Source organism: Sarcophilus harrisii, chromosome 4, assembly GCF_902635505.1.
Source record: "Sarcophilus harrisii chromosome 4, mSarHar1.11, whole genome shotgun sequence".
Classification (NCBI taxonomy): domain Eukaryota; kingdom Metazoa; phylum Chordata; class Mammalia; order Dasyuromorphia; family Dasyuridae; genus Sarcophilus; species Sarcophilus harrisii.
Window position 1 is genome coordinate 7,911,352 of NC_045429.1, and position 16,163 is coordinate 7,927,514.

Here is a 16,163-nt window from a genome sequence, read left to right on the forward strand (position 1 = left end):
TTGTACCTAGAAATAGTTATATACAGGGTGTTGTAAAAGTCTTTATAAAGTCCTATTGATTTTTACCTTTGCCAGAAGAAAAAATCTTCCCATTTCTTTTCCTCTAATGTGACCATCCACCCCTACAGCAGTCCTTCATCACTTCTTGCCCAGACTGTTACAATAACCTACTGGTTGGTCTCCCTACCTCAAGAGTCTCCCCACTCTGATTTATCCTTCACTCAGCTGTTGAATTGATCATAAAGCTCAGATTCAGCCATGTCACCCCTCTCCCCAGCCCATCCAATAATTTCCAGTGGCTCCCCATTACCTCCAGGACTAAAATAAAATTCTCCGTTTGTCATGTAAAGTCCTTCATAATTGGTCATTATGATTTAGTGATCCTTTGATGCTGATCTTTCTGCTCCTCACAGGCTTTAGGTATATTCCCACTTCTATGTGTAGAATATTCTTTCTGTTCATCTCTGCTTACTGGCTTCCTTCAAGTTTCCTTAAAACCCTATACTCTACAAGAAGCCTTTCTGAAGCTTTTTTAGTGAAAGTAGTGTCTTTCCTATTTTGGTTATCTCTAATTTATCATATATGTGTATATGATATGTTTGTGTATATGGGTGTATACATGCATATATATGTGTATAAATATGCATGTATACACCCATATACACAAGCATATATTTAAGTATGTGCATGCATGTATATAATGCACAAGAGTGTATAGATACATATGCTTTATATTATATATACACAGGTATATGTATTTAAGCATGTGGATACATGTGTATAATGCATATGAGTGTATGCACACAGATGTATATACATATACATACATGTATGCTTATCTATCTATTTATACACAGTTGCTCTCACATTGTCTTTCCTATTAGACTGGGAATCTAATACTTGAGACTAAGGACTCTTTTGCCTTTCTATGAATCCCCAGATCCTAGCACAGTGCCTTGGACACAATATGCAAGAGTGAAAATAGTGGCTTACCCAAAATAGATTTCATGCATTCTGTGGTCAAGAACAACAAAAAAGCTGGACTTTTACTTTTTCTCAATAAATGTATCTTAATTCCTTGAAAAAGGGGGAGGGAAATTGGTACCATGAACTTTTTTTTTTTAATGTCATATGTACCTTCAAGATTTTAAATGACAGAGTTGCCTTAAACTGTTCTTTCCATTACACTATAAAGAAGGAAAAACCATCTTCTACTTACATTTTAAAATAGATTTACTCCAGATTCTCTTCCTGCTAAAGTTTAGCCTGAAGCCACTTTTCAAAAAGGCTGAGGTAGAGGAGTATATATAATGAACAAACTGTCAGCTATTAAATTATTAGCATATTTTTTCAAATCACTGAAATCTATTCATCTAAATTCCCCCCAAACTGGAAAACTTCTATACTAAAAGGAGAAGTTTTATGTTTGCAATTTCAATGAAATCTTCTAGACTTAAAAACCCCAAACATCTAGGTATAGAACTTTCCTGTATACAATTTTCTTATTCAGGATTTTTATTGAAAGCAACGCTACAGGAAACTGAGTGTCAGAATTGAGAGTTCAAAGGAAGCAGAAATCATCTAGAATCTGGCAATTTTACAGATAGAAAGGAGTCCAGACATTATCTTCCATGAATCTCTTCTACAATTAGCTCCAACTAATGGTCACCCTGCTTTTGCTTTCGGATCCTGGCATAGGAGACTCATTACCTCTGGAGGCAGCTTATTGTAGGTTTTTGGATAGCTCAAATTATTAGGCAATGCTTTACTTTGGAACTGATGAGAAACGCTGATGTCTAGTTAATAGAGGGGAGGCTTTGAGGAGCAAATGTTCTGCCTCTGAACCATAAGAACTGTTTGGCTCTAGGGGAGTCTTTGAATCTCTCAAAACCCTCAGGAAATTGTCTAGGGTCTCAAATTATAGATAAGTTGCTGATCTGTATCAGTAGAAAATATTTTATTCCATGCAGTTCCCTACATTGGATGGTTATTGCTATGGTTCTGGATGAAAATGAATAAAACTCCCCCACACTGAGATGAGAAATGCCTCACTGGCTAGTTTCCACCTATTTATCTGAGTTTTGTACTATGAGATGAAGTAAAATATAGATGATTAATTGTGTTTCTACTTGGCAGTCCTTTAATATATATGAAATTTACCGACATATATTATCATCCTATGAATCACATGATTTTAGAATTTGGTGAAATTTCACTGGCAAACTATACCTATACATCCTACCCTTATCATCTTGACCAGGAAAAGAAAGTAAAATATTTTGTTAAATCCTTGCTGAAATCATATGTCCTGGAGCCTTTCCCTGATTTAGTAGTCCTATTAAAGGAGAAAATCATATTTATCTGTAATGGGTGATCATCACATTTATCTATGATTTCATTTTTTTAAATTAAATAACTTTTTATTGACAGAACCTATGCCAGGGTAATTTTCTACAACATTATCCCTTGCACTCACTTCTGTTCCGATTTTTCCCCTCCCTCCCTCCACCCTCTCCCCAAAGATGGCAAGCAGTCCTATACATGTTAAATAGATTACAGTAGATCTTGGATACAATCTATGTGTGCAGAACCGAACAATTTTCTTGTTGCTCAGGGAGAATTGGATTTAGAAGGTATAAATAACCTGGGAAGAAGAACAAAAATGCAAGCAGTTTACATTCATTTCCTAGTGTTTATGATTTCATTTTAGTAAGCTTTTAAAAATGCACACTTATGTAGTCCATTGCTTTCTTTTTCAAAACATCCAGAAATCAATTTCTTGAGTTCTTTAGAATTGAGAAGTCCACCTCTTCCTGTGACATCTCTTTCCACTTTGGGGGTAACTCCAATCCTTGAAAAAAATTTTTTTCTCCCTTGTAGGGCAGCCCTTTCCTCCTGAAGCTTCTCCTGATTGTTCCTGATTCTGTGCTTGGAGACCAAGAGGCATAAACTGAATTCCTCTTCCCCACCAAAACATTACAAATACTTGGATACTGTTATCACATCCCTTGCAAGTCTTCCTTTTTCTTTCTTTATATTATATAGCTTTTAATTTACAAGTTATATGCATGGGTAATTTTTCAGCATGGTTCCAACTTTTCCCCTCCTTCCCCTCACCCTCTCCCCCAGATGACAGGTTGACAAATACATGTTAAATATGTTAAAGTATAAGTTAAATACAATATATGTATACATGTCCATACAGTTATTTTGAAGTCTTACTTTTTCTATGTTAAAAACACTGTGTTCTGCCAACTGATGCTTGTACCTCATGGTTTGAAGAGCTCTCACTACTCTGGTGATCATTTGCAGTCCTCTCACTATTCTGGTGATCCTTTTCTAGATGCCCCTCCCCTAACATCTTTTTCCTTTCTGCAAATGTAATATCCAGAAGGAGCACAACACTTCAAATTTCTGCCTAAGATTGTCTTCTCTGGGTTGTGATTCTCCATATCTCTTCAGCCAACCATATGTCACATTCACTTTTCTGGAGTATTGACTATTGACATATTTAGTTTGCACTTTGCTAATATACTATATTATAATGTTAGGGGAATAAGATGCCATATAGTTCCATCTCCACATCTTAAAGTTAGGATTGGGTATTTTAAACCCCTCTGGACCTAAATTTTTCATTTGTAAAACGAATGAAAGGACTATCTATTTAAGAGCCAAAAAACACTGGTTTGGGTGCTAGCTTTAGCACCAATTACCTATCAGCTGGATTATATTAATCACTTTTCTCTTACCCTCATTCTCTTTTTCTGTAGAAGATGGGGATCTCACTTTGACTCTCTACTCAGATACTTAAGTGGTGACCAGATATGTCACTTTACTGAGTCTCAGATTCTTCTTCTGTCATGTGATAAGATAATACCTACTTCACAAAGTTAATTCTTGTAAATAATCAGGAAAACCTTGAAAAGAGGTTATTAAAAGTGTGCTATTGTTATCAAGCCAGCAATTTTCTACTTGGCTCTCAGCTCCAAATTGTGCTTCCTGGTTGTTTATACATTTCTATTGATTTAGAATAATGTTTCCAACTTAAAAGTTCCTTTATACAGATACCTTACATTAAAAAAAAAATTCTATTTCACAGCCAAGATCAGAGGATATATTAGAAACCCCAGGACTCAGTCAATTCCCCGTCAGTAATCATTTAATTAGAAGAATGTGTTGGGCACTGGGCTGGACACTGAGAATACAAAGAAAGACAAAAACAAACTTTGTTATCAAGATTTCACATTCCAATTGAGACAAAACACATATAGAATAGGTGGAATGTATGCATTTTCAAATACATTCTTTTGTTATTTCCTTCCTTTTTCTCTCTCCCTTTTTCCATTCTTTCCTTCCTTCTTTCTTTATTCTTTCCTCGTATCATTTCATTCTTTTCTCTTTCCTTCATTTTTCTTTCTTCCTCCCTTCCTTTTCCTCACTTCTTTTTTTTCTTTCTCTTTTTGTTCTTTTTTCTTTTGTTCTTTTTGTTTTTCTTCTTTTTTCTCTTTTTTCTTTCTTTCTTTCTTTCTTTCTTTCTTTCTTTCTTTCTTTCTTTCTTTGTTTCTTTCTTTCTTTGTTTCTTTCTTTCTTTCTTTCTTTCTTTCTTTCTTTCTTTCTTTCTTTCTTTCTTTCTTTCTTTCTTCCTATGAATCATAAGGCAGAACCTTTAAGAAGGCAAAAGTATGGTATAGAAAATAGAAGACCAAGCTTGGAATCAGAAAGACTTTTAAGTTCAAGTCCTACCATTAATGCATACTATGTGACCATTGTCATCACTTAACATCTCACTGCCTTTAATAATTGTTTAAGATATTATATGTATAGCAGTTTCCAATCTATCTTGATTTAGAGGTTTTCTTCATCAGAAATTTCCTTATACAGATAAAATTCCAGATCTAGTCCAAAATGTACTTTATGCCATTTGTGTAAGTTGGGTCTTTTTTAATATTTTAATCTTTAAGCTATAGAATTCTCTCTGGGAACAGTGAAAGACTAATATGAATATTGAATAGTGTAGCTCCTAAATCTATGTGATACCATGGAAAGAGTCTCCAGTTTAAATTCAGGAAGGTGGTTATTCACATTCAGATTCTTCTGCATATGACTTGAATTCCCTGGGGGAAATCAGTTTCCAAATCTCAATTCTCCAATTTTCCCATTTATAAGTGAGGTTAGTGGATCATATGACTGACATCCTTTCTTCCTTTCAGTCCTGGATATAGAAGAAGAAAATATGCCATTTGTTCTTTCTAAACAATTTTCTCTTTCTCTCTTTTTTCCAAGTCATATTCCCAAATTCCTAAAATGTTCTAATGTGAATTCCAGGGAGACTATGTACAAAGTCCTGAATTAATAATATCAAATCATCATAACACAAAGATGGTTCAACTTACAGAATATGGCATATAAAAAGGAACTGAGGGAAATTGTGTGTGTGTGTGTGTGTGTGTGTGTGTGTGTGTGTGTGTGTTTAAAATATCTTCCTGTAAAAAGTGGCTTTGCCAGTATAAATGGCCAATCAGTATTCTAATCAGGCTTTTGACAGGCAGACAACAAATCCCAGATGATCAATAGAGTAGACTTTCACCAGTTGAGGTATCCAGATATGGTGGAAAGTGACTGAATTTAAAATGAGAGAACTTAAATTCAAATCCTGATGTTGCTTCCTATTTCTTATATGGTCTTGAATTCTCTGCTTCCTATTGTACAAAATCGAAGGGTTATATTATGATCTCTGACTTCCCCTCCATTGCAAAAATCTTTTATTCTTGAAGAGGAAGAATCGGGGTGGTTAATATATGTGGGATTTGCCAAGGTTTTATAACTCACATTCATGCTTTCCACCTTGCCCTTTTCCTTTTATAAACTGGTTTCAGTTTTTCAGCTTTCATTCCTGTGCTAAAGTCCCTATTTTCTTCCCTTCATTTTCTTTCCTCTTTGCTCCCTGAAGGGGATTGAAACCATTCCAGGAGCCTGCAGTCAGAGCTGGGCATGGTAAGCAACTAAGTTAGGCTTGAGTTGAGATAAGAAAAATCAGTAAATCCCAGTTTCAAGTTCTAGTCATTCTGTTGAACTTAACTGGCCCGAAAGCATAAAGTTTTATGCTTTTGCTCCAAGTCTTGTCTGCTCTGTATTCAACTCCAAATCCTGACTATGTCTGCCAAGACTATTGCTCTTGATGCCTTTTAATTTAATTCAACAAGCATTTATAAAAAGCTTTCTCTATGAAACCCATCTGTTGGGAATACAAAAGACAAAAAAATTCAGAACAATTCCTGCCCTCAAGGAGTTTATATTTTTTTGGGGATATAAACATTTTTATGCATAACTAAATAAGAATAATTTGAGGAGGGAGATGATATTAACAAATGGGACAAGTATTAGGAAGAGCCTTCTATGGCACTTTTCAAAATTTTAATTTTAATTTATTATGAACTTGATATATAGCAATAATAGACATATTTAATATACAAAGAATGAGGAAAGATATATGATACATAACTAAGAATTTCTATTACATATAACTGTTTCTGAACTATACAATACCTTCTATTTATTAATTCTAAAATAATTCTCCTTATCTTTCCTCCTAAATTTCTAATTCCTTTAAAAATTTTTTATCGACCCTTTTGCTTCTTTTTCTCAACATCACTGTGTCTACTACCATCCCCCAGACTTTCTGTCCCTCCTTCCTTCTTGGAACCAAAATAATATGGAATGCTTCCCAACATGGCATGTCCTTTCTTGGGCAGAAGCCATGCTAAGCTTTTGTGTATCATTCCAATTTTCACAAATGTGCCATTGTAGACAACATAGGAAGGTGATACTTGAACTCAGACTCAAAGGGACATTGTGATTTTCAAAAAGGAAGATGACTAGGGAGTGTCTAGGCAGAGATGAGGCATAGAAGGTCAGGTTGAAAGGATAATAGTAGACTGACTGGAAAATGGACTGATGGAAAAACATCCGACCATTTATTTCTTGGGATACAGTCATAGAACCCAGGAGACCTTGCCACATTGACAGCTACCACTGTTTCCTTGGCAAGACATTCTTCCAACATACAGAGAGGAGGAATTGTGAGACATCTAAATATATTCCATAAGGCTTACTATGCAATAGAGAAATGCAGGAGCATTAATGATAGTTGAATCTAATATGTTGTATGAACTCAAATGTTGAACGGAGTCATAGAATCTTAGATTTACAAGAGACTACAAGATCATCCAGCCCAAACTGTAGTTGAGTGAGAATCCTCCCTATGACATAGCTGTCAAGTACTTCTCAAGCTTCTTCTTGATGAAGCAGACTGTCTCCAAGGTAACTCATCCCTTCTTCAGACAGCTCTCATTGTGAGATAAGTTTTCATGTTGCTGGAGCCTGCCTCTATAATTTTGAGGTCAAGAAAAACAAATCATATCCTTTCCCCACATGAATGCCCTTCAAATACTCGAAGATAGCTGTCATTCCCCAACTTTATGTTTCCCTGCTAAACATTTCCAATTCCATCAATTAATTTTTATATGGTCTGGGCATTTTAAGTCACTAAGCTTCCAGAATCCCAGGTGCCATCTTTGGATGCTTTTCCCAGCTTATCAATGCCCTTCTGAAAATGGGGCATGCACCCAGCATGGAACCAAAAACCACTCTGGTTATCAACTGACACAGTACAATGGGCTGATCACCTTTCTCATTCTAATCAATGTCTTCTCTTCATTCCACCTGATGAAGTTTATTTATTTACATTTTGGGGGATGCTTTGTTATGCTGTTGGTTCGCCCTGAGTTGTGGGTTCATTCAGTACTCTCAATTGTTCTTTGACAAATTCTTCTCTAGCTGTACCCTCTCTTTCTTTACTTGTGAAGTCAACTTTGGGGTCAGAATGTACAGCTTGGTATTTGTTCTTGTGGAAATGTTGGTACTACTTCTCTCTGGAGTCTAGATTAACACAGTTATATGTTTATCCCCAATGTTTGCATAAGAAAAGTACACTAGACTATATAAAATCATGAAACCCATGTGCATATATACACATATATACACACTTATCATGAATGACATATAAATATCATAAATCTTATGTATAAATAAACATACATAGAATTATAGATACAAAATAAACCATGAACCAATGTATAGATATATAATGTATGGATTATAGATTACAAGATACAGATGTGTATGTGTGTGATATATGTGTATGTCTTTGTGTCAGTGTATGCATGTAGATATGTATGGGAATAGTAATAAAGACAGGACCTGTGATTTTAGTGGAATAAGGAAATCCTGCATGAAGATGCTTCCTGTGGTGGCTCAGCTTGAGAACTCTGCATCTATCTTTACAGAGAGTCACCTAGATTGAATATTAAGGACTTATATGACTTATTTAAGGTGATATATCATATTTGTGTCAGAGGAGGGATTTGAATTTTGGTCTTTCTGGTTTCAAGGCTGACTCCCTCCCTATTCATGAGGACATATCACTTTTTTCCACACAGATATTCTCTAAGTGATGCTACAAGACAATGAATCATAGAACAAGCAAATCTCCAAAGAATCTCAATCAAAAACCATTTCTCAAAGCCCAGAGAAAAGAGAAGTGGCATCTCTAATCAAGTTGACGCAAGTGCCTGATGATAATGAAGCTTTGTACGTATATCTGAGAATACATATGGCCAAAACTGGAGGTGGGCCAGTCCCATAACGAGAGTGAGGTCTTAGAGATGGGAGTTGTGCTGTTTAAGTGGTATCCATGAAACATTTTTAAATTTTTTAAAAAAAGGAACTCTTCCTCCCCCTCCAAAGGAGTAAGATCTCTAGTGGATTAGCTGAATTCCTGTGTAAGGATTACACAGACCATAAAAATTATGCATTGGGAGTTAGGATCGCTAAGTGTGAAGGGAATCTGTGTGAAGATTAAATCATGGCTTCATCAAGGTACTGAATAATTATTCTAGTTTATACATAAATAGGACAAGTCTTAGGAGCTGGTAGAAAGATCAATTCCCTTGTCAATAGAAAGCCTCCATTGCCCAGAATTATCTGCATGTGCTGGTTCACAGCTCCCTGAAATTAGATAGCAATTCATTAAGGCTTAGCTCTCTGTCATAATGCAAATAATCCTGAAAGGGACAGCATTTTATTTGTCACACATAGTCAGCTTAGCCTGCTCCTTTCCCATCTCCACACTTGGTACATAAAAGATTATCTCAGATAATTTACTCTGAGCAGGATTTAGCAAGGTGAAGGGTTAAGAGCATGAGAAGCATGGTTCCCAAGGGTGTGGATGGACTGGGAAATGAGAGAAGACACTGTATTAAGAGAGAAAAGACATTAAACTAAAAGCAGACTGGAGAAGGTGATTTTTTTTCTTCCTAATCCAATCACATAAGAATTTAGTAAGTGTGTATAATGATGTGGAAGGCACTATCCTGACATTTGCACAAACTGTACCTTTGCCTGATGTTTATTCTGCCCACCCTTCCACCATGAGAATGTCGAATTTCCTTCAAGATTCTGATCAAGTCACTTCCTACCTGAGATCCTGCCTGATCATACTAGCTGCTCCTACCTCACCGCCAACCCCCAGCACAAGATTGCAGGGGCACAGACCTTGAAATGGCATCTAATCCAACTCCCTTCTTTCCTCTCACTTTACAAGAAAAGAAACTATCACTTTGTATATTCCCTCAATACCTAGAGCCTTGTCACCTGGGAGGATCTCTCCATGACTATAGCCTCTTTCTCTGTGTGGTTCCCCTCAGAACCTCCATTTTGAGGAAACTTCAAGGCCCACCATTCTTCATTCCTTTTCTTGCTCTGTTTCTGATTTTCTGGACTGGTCCATCACGTACCTCCTCCCTACTCTGTGCTTTTTATAAGTTGTCTTGCTATATCAAAAGGCAATCTACTTGAAAAAAAGTTTGTAGTTTTTATATCCCCAGTGCTTACCACAGTGTCTGCCAAATAGTAAATGCTTGCTGATTTGACTCATGTATTTTGTGTTTATTTATCTGTGTACACATTGCCCTTTCACCCCTTCTCTGTAAAATGTGAACTTGAAGACAGGGGCTGATTTTTGGTTTTTGTATCCCCAGCACCTACCACAGTGCCTCAAACATTGTAAATACTGAATAATACAAAGAAAAAATGGGATGGTCCAGCATGGAGCCCAGGAAACTCTTTCTGCCTTGCAGAAGATATCCAGTCTATCTTAGCCTCACATATATAGTATTGTAAGGAACCTTAGATATCATCTAATTTAACATTTTACATTGCATGTGAGGAAACTGAGACCCAGACTAACTGACTGACTTGCCCGAAATCCCATAGATAATGTCAGAAATGGGATTTGAACTCCTGTCTTTGACTCCAGACCTCTTTCCCTTGCACCACACTGCCTTCCCTTATGGAGATGCCGGAGACACCCAGGAATTGCTATGTGCTTTAAAACATACAGTTAATAAATGTCAGAATGGGATGTAAAACCAATTCTGTTTGAGTCAGTACTAAACACTCTATCCATCATGCAGGCTTTCTCTGGCATTGGCACAAATACAACAAATAAAAAATGTTTTAAATTAGCCTCAGGCAAGAGTTCTTAACCTGGGCTCCACAGATACCTAAGGGATCCACGGATAGATTTTAGGGGGTTGTAAATTTGGATGGGAAAATATATTTTTGTTTCGAGATGATTGGTGTCCTTTGTAGCTCTTTGTATTTTATTTCATGATTTTAAAACATTAATCTGAGAAGGGCTAAATTGGATTTGTTAGGATGCCTAAGGGCTCCAGGACCCACACAAAAGGTTCAGAACCACCGGGTTTTTGGAGAACACTTACAGGTAAATGTCCTGAATGACCTTCATGAATAAAGTCTGCTTACACTCTAGAATTATCTGCTTTTCTACATTTTCAGAGACAGTCACATACCATAATGTGATTGTTAGACCTGGCATGTAAAATTCACTCTGCTAGCTACAAGAACATAACATTATATAGAAGGTCACTGGGTTGAAAATGCAGTTCTCAAGTCAGTGCACTGGGAGCTTGCATTCACATTTGTGATGGTCTAGAAGGCAGAATATTTCAGGAACTGACCAGGCAATGAACACAGAACATTTTCACCAAACAAAATTGGTCTATTCTGACAATTTATATTCAGTTATATCATGGATGAAATTAGAAAAATGACCCTGGTTTAAATTGTGACCTAGAGAAGGATGTTCATAAAGTCATACCTGAAGAAGGGCACATAGGACCTTTTCTTCTTAGAGAGTAGAATAGAGGCTTCACAGAGCCTGAAGAAAAGTAAAAATTCAGAGAAGTAGAATATGAAAAATTTGTGGTTTACTTAAAGGGATGTGTGTGTGTGTGTGTGTGTGTGTGTGTGTGAATTCAAAGGATTAACACGTGGATTCCAAAGCCTTGAGATGGCACCTATATCAAGTTTCTTGTGAAGATCAAATGAGATAAGAATTCAGTGCCTGACACATAGTCAGCACTATATTAATATTAGCAGTGATGATGATGATGATGATGATGCAAGCAGAGTAAAGATGACCTGAATAATTATGCTCTGGCTTCATCAAAGAAGAATGAAGTTAGAAGAACTGAGTTCCAAGATGGGGATAGATTTTTCTCTTTTCTTTGAAACCATTTTTCTCATCTGGTATTTGAGGGCTGGTAATTTGAGAGAAGAATCCTGGCTGATGATGTTTGGTTTCACATTATTAAAAAAGGTGACTCATTGTTTTAGAAGATCAACATATGTTTTCTTTTATCTAAACATTCATCTATATCACCTGTGATGTTCTTGGCTCTTTTCAACAATGAGATGATTAAAGGCATTTCCAATAGATTTGTGATGGAAAGAGTCATCAACATCCAGAGAGAGAACTATAGAGACTGAATGTGGATCAAAGCATGTATATTCACCTTTTGTTGTTCTTTGTTTGCTTATTTTTTTCTTTCTCATGTAGTTATTTTCCTTTTGAGCAGATATTTCTTGTGCAGAATAATAAATATGGAAATATGTTTAGAAGAGTCGCATGTATTTGACCTATATCGGATTGCTTGCTGTCTTGGAGAAAAGGGAGGGAGAGAGAGAGATGGAGGAAAACTTGGAACACAAGGTTTTATAAAGGTGAATGGAGAAAACTATCTTTGCATATATTTGGGAAAATATTTTTTTTTAAAAATGCATCTAAAATGAGTTCCAAATTCTCTCTCTCTTCTGCTCCTCTTTACCTATTGAGAAGACAATCAATATATCATTTACATGTGACATCATATAAAACATATATCCATATTAGTGTTTTGTTAAAAAAATAGCAAAAAAAAATAAAAATAAGAATGCCTCAATGTGCAGTCAGAGTTCAGCAATACTCTCTCTGCAGTTATTAAAATGCTCTGGAGAGCCTTTTTTTAGAATGTGTCCTTTGCAATTGTCTTAAATCATTGTATTGATCAGAGTAGATAAATATTCCACAGTTGGTCATCATTACAATATTTCTGTTAGAGTGTTCTCCTCTTAGTTGATATGTTTTCCTGTGTTTCTTTGAAACTCATATATAATAGCATTCTATCAATGTCATACCCTGCAACTTGTTCAGCCATTCCCCAAATGATGAATATCCCCTCCATTTCTAATTCTTTGCCACCACAAAAAGAACGGCTATAATATTTTTGACCAAATAAGTCTTTTCCCCTTTGCTTTGACATACTTGTGATATTATAAAGGGAAATGATATGTACAATTTGATCATCTTTTTGCATACTTACAAATTGTCTGCCGAATGATTGGACCAATTCACAACTCCAGCAACAATTATTTTTCCACATTCTCTCCAGGATTTCTTTCCTTTTCTGTCATGTTAGATAATGATATCGATGTGAGCTATCTCAGAGTAGTAGACATATCTTAAATCATTAGTGATTTAGAATATTTTTATATGACCACTGACAGCACTGATTTCTTCTTCTGAAAACTGCCTATGACCCTTTAATAATTGAGGAAGAGCTGTTCATATAAATTTGACCTAATTCTCTATAAATTTTAGAAATGATGCCTTTATCAGAGAAACTTGCTTGATTTCCTCCCCCACCTTCTTTCCTCTCACTTTTGGCTCTATTGATTTTGTTTGTGCCAATCTTTTTAACCTCATGTAACAATATTATCTATTTTACTTCCTTTAATCTTTTTGATTTCTTGTTTGGTCATAGACTCTTCCTTTCTCCATAGATGTTACTGGTATTTTTTCATATTCTCCTAATTTATTTATGATACCACCCTTTATATCTAAATCATGAACTCATTTTGACCTTATCATGGCATCTGGCATGAGATGATGGTCTGTGACTAATTTTGGTTAAGATGATTTTTAACTTTCCCAAATGTAGTCAAATGGTGAGTTCTTGCTGCTAAAGCTTGGATCTTTGGGTTTATCAAACATGGGGTTACTTTGATCATTTATTAATCTGTATTGTACACCTAATCAATTCCACGGATCTACCATTACATTTCTTAGTCAGTACCGGATTGTTTTGATGATTATTACTTTATAATATAGCTTAAAATCTGATAATACCAGTCTATCTTGCATCACATTTTAAAAATGGATTCCTATGATGAGCAGGATGCTCTCAGAAAAAAAAAAAAAGGAACCTGGAAAGTCCTCCATGAACTCAAGCAAATTGAAAAGTATTGTATGCAAAGTAATAGCAATGTTCTGGGATGACAAGCTATAATTGACTTTGCTATTCTCAGTAGTACAATCATCCACCACTACCCTGAAGGACTTATGAAAAATTCTATCCAGACTCAGAGAAGGAACTGATTGTGTCTGAATACAGATTGAAATATTGCCTCTTTCTTTCTCTATCTCTTTTTAAACTTAATCTTTATTTTCATCTGGTTGGAGATTTATATTTTCTGTTAGAACTTGACTTTTATGGAAATGTTTTGCATAACTTCACATGTAGTTTCTCAATTGTGGGTGGAGATAAGGGAGAAAACCTAGAAATCAAAAATTAAAAAAAAAGTAATTTTTTTTTCATCTTGAATGTAACTGGGAGAAAATACTAAATAAATGAAAGACTATAATAAAAAAAGATGGATTCCCTTGATGTTTTTGATTTTTTCTTCTTGCAGATGACTTTTATTACCATTTTTGGTTCTTAAAATACTTTTTGGTTCTTTGGTATGACATTAAATAAATAAATTGATTTAGGTAAATTTTCATTTTTATTATATTGATGACTTATCCGTGAACAATTAATATTTCTCCAAATGTTAAGATTTGTCTTTATTTATGAAAAGATCTTGCATTTGTCTTGAAAGGTAGACTACCAAATATTGTAAATTATCTGCATTTATTTTACTTGTAATTTCTCTTTCTATTTCTTCCTGCTAGTTTTTGTTAATAATATATAGAATTGGTAATTTTTATATGAATTTATTTTTATATCCCATGACCTTGGTTAATTGTTTTAACTACTTTTTGGTTGATTTTCTAGGGCTTTCCAAGTATGCTATCATATCATCTACAAAGAGTAATGTTTTTGTTTCCTCCTGGACTGTTTTTAGTTCTTTAATTTCTTTTTCTTGCCTTATTGCTACAGTACACATTTCTAATACTATATTGAACAATAGTGGTTATAATAGATATTTTTGCCTCATCCTTTATCTTTGGGTAAAGACTTCTCAATGATTCCCATTGCAGATAGTGCTTGCTCTTGGTTGTAGATACATCTTATCATTTTAAGAAAGGCTCCCCTTTTTCCTATGCTTGTTTTCCTAAAACAAATAGATACAGGTTTAGTTAGGTGGTGCAATAGATAGAGCATCACCCCCGAAATCAGGAGAATCTCAGTTCAAATCCAGAATAAAAAAATTATGATTCTGGGCAAGTCACTTAACCCCAATTGCCTTGGGAAGAAAAGGAATGAGTGATGCATTTATCAAAATCTTTTTCTGCATTTATTTAGATAATTGTATATTTTTGTTGTTTTTTTTTGTTATTGCTTTTGTCGATTATGTTTAAAATTTTCTAATATGGAACCAACCCTGCATTCCTGGAACAATTGTCTATTGGTCATAGTGTATGATTTCTGTGATCTATTCCTTGAAAAGAGTTTACATAAATTTTTTGCATCAATATTCCTTGGGGAAATTACCCTACATTTTTCTTTCTCTGTTTTTGTTCTCTCTCATTTAGGGATTAAAACCAAATTTGTATCATTTAAAGAAGTTGTCTTTATCTATTTTTAGACAGTTTATACAATATTGAGATTAATGGTTTCCTCAGTGTTTGGTAGAATTCAATTGTAAATCCAGCTGATTCTGGGAACTTTTTCTTAGGGAGATCAACCTCTTTGGCTAAGGTAAAATTACTCTATTTTCTCTTCTGTTAATCTAGCAAATTCATATTTTTGTAAATATTCATTTTTTTCACTTATATTGCTAGCTGTACTGTCATATTATTGGGAAAAATACCTCCTAATGATTACTTTAATTTCATCTTCATTGATAGTAATTCAACTTTTTCATTTTTCATTTGGTTTTCTTGTTTCTTTTTTTAAAAATAACATTAACCAAAGATTTATCTATTGTTTTGGTTTTTCTTCAATATAAAACCAGTTTTGTTTATTTGTTCATTTTTAATTTTACAGTTTCAATTTTATTAATCTCATTTAATTTTTAGGATTTCTTTTTCATGTTTAATTGGGGATTTTTGTCTTTTTCTTTTCTAGTTGTGTCCAATTCTTTGATCTATTCTTTCTATTCTTTATTGATATACACATTTATAAATAAAAATTTCCCCGTAAGCATTTCTTTGCTTGCATCCCATAAATTTTGATATGCTGCCTTGTTACTGTTTTTTAAAATAAAATTATGAATTGTTTATATGGTTTATTCTTCTACCCACTTATTGGATTAGTTTCCAGTTAATTTAATCTATGTTTATTTACCTTCTATGGAAAGTCTTTGTAACACTGTTACTGTAACACTGCCATAATGTATTGAATATTGCAAAAATATTTTTCCAAAATGTAAAAGAAAAAATACTTCTTAAACAACTAGTGTGTTCCAGGTACTCTGTTAACTTATAGGGATTTTAATGGAGGGTAAAGAAATTCTTGATCTTTAAAAGCTCATAGTAT

General features: G+C 34.6%; 1 non-coding gene across 1 annotated transcript; it reads right to left on the bottom strand.

The window, feature by feature from the left end:
- Positions 1–6,706: 6,706 nt before the first annotated feature.
- On the bottom strand, positions 6,707–6,811 carry LOC111720338. Its single transcript, XR_002770057.1, has one exon. It is a non-coding gene; the product is annotated as a U6 spliceosomal RNA (small nuclear RNA).
- Positions 6,812–16,163: the final 9,352 nt, after the last annotated feature.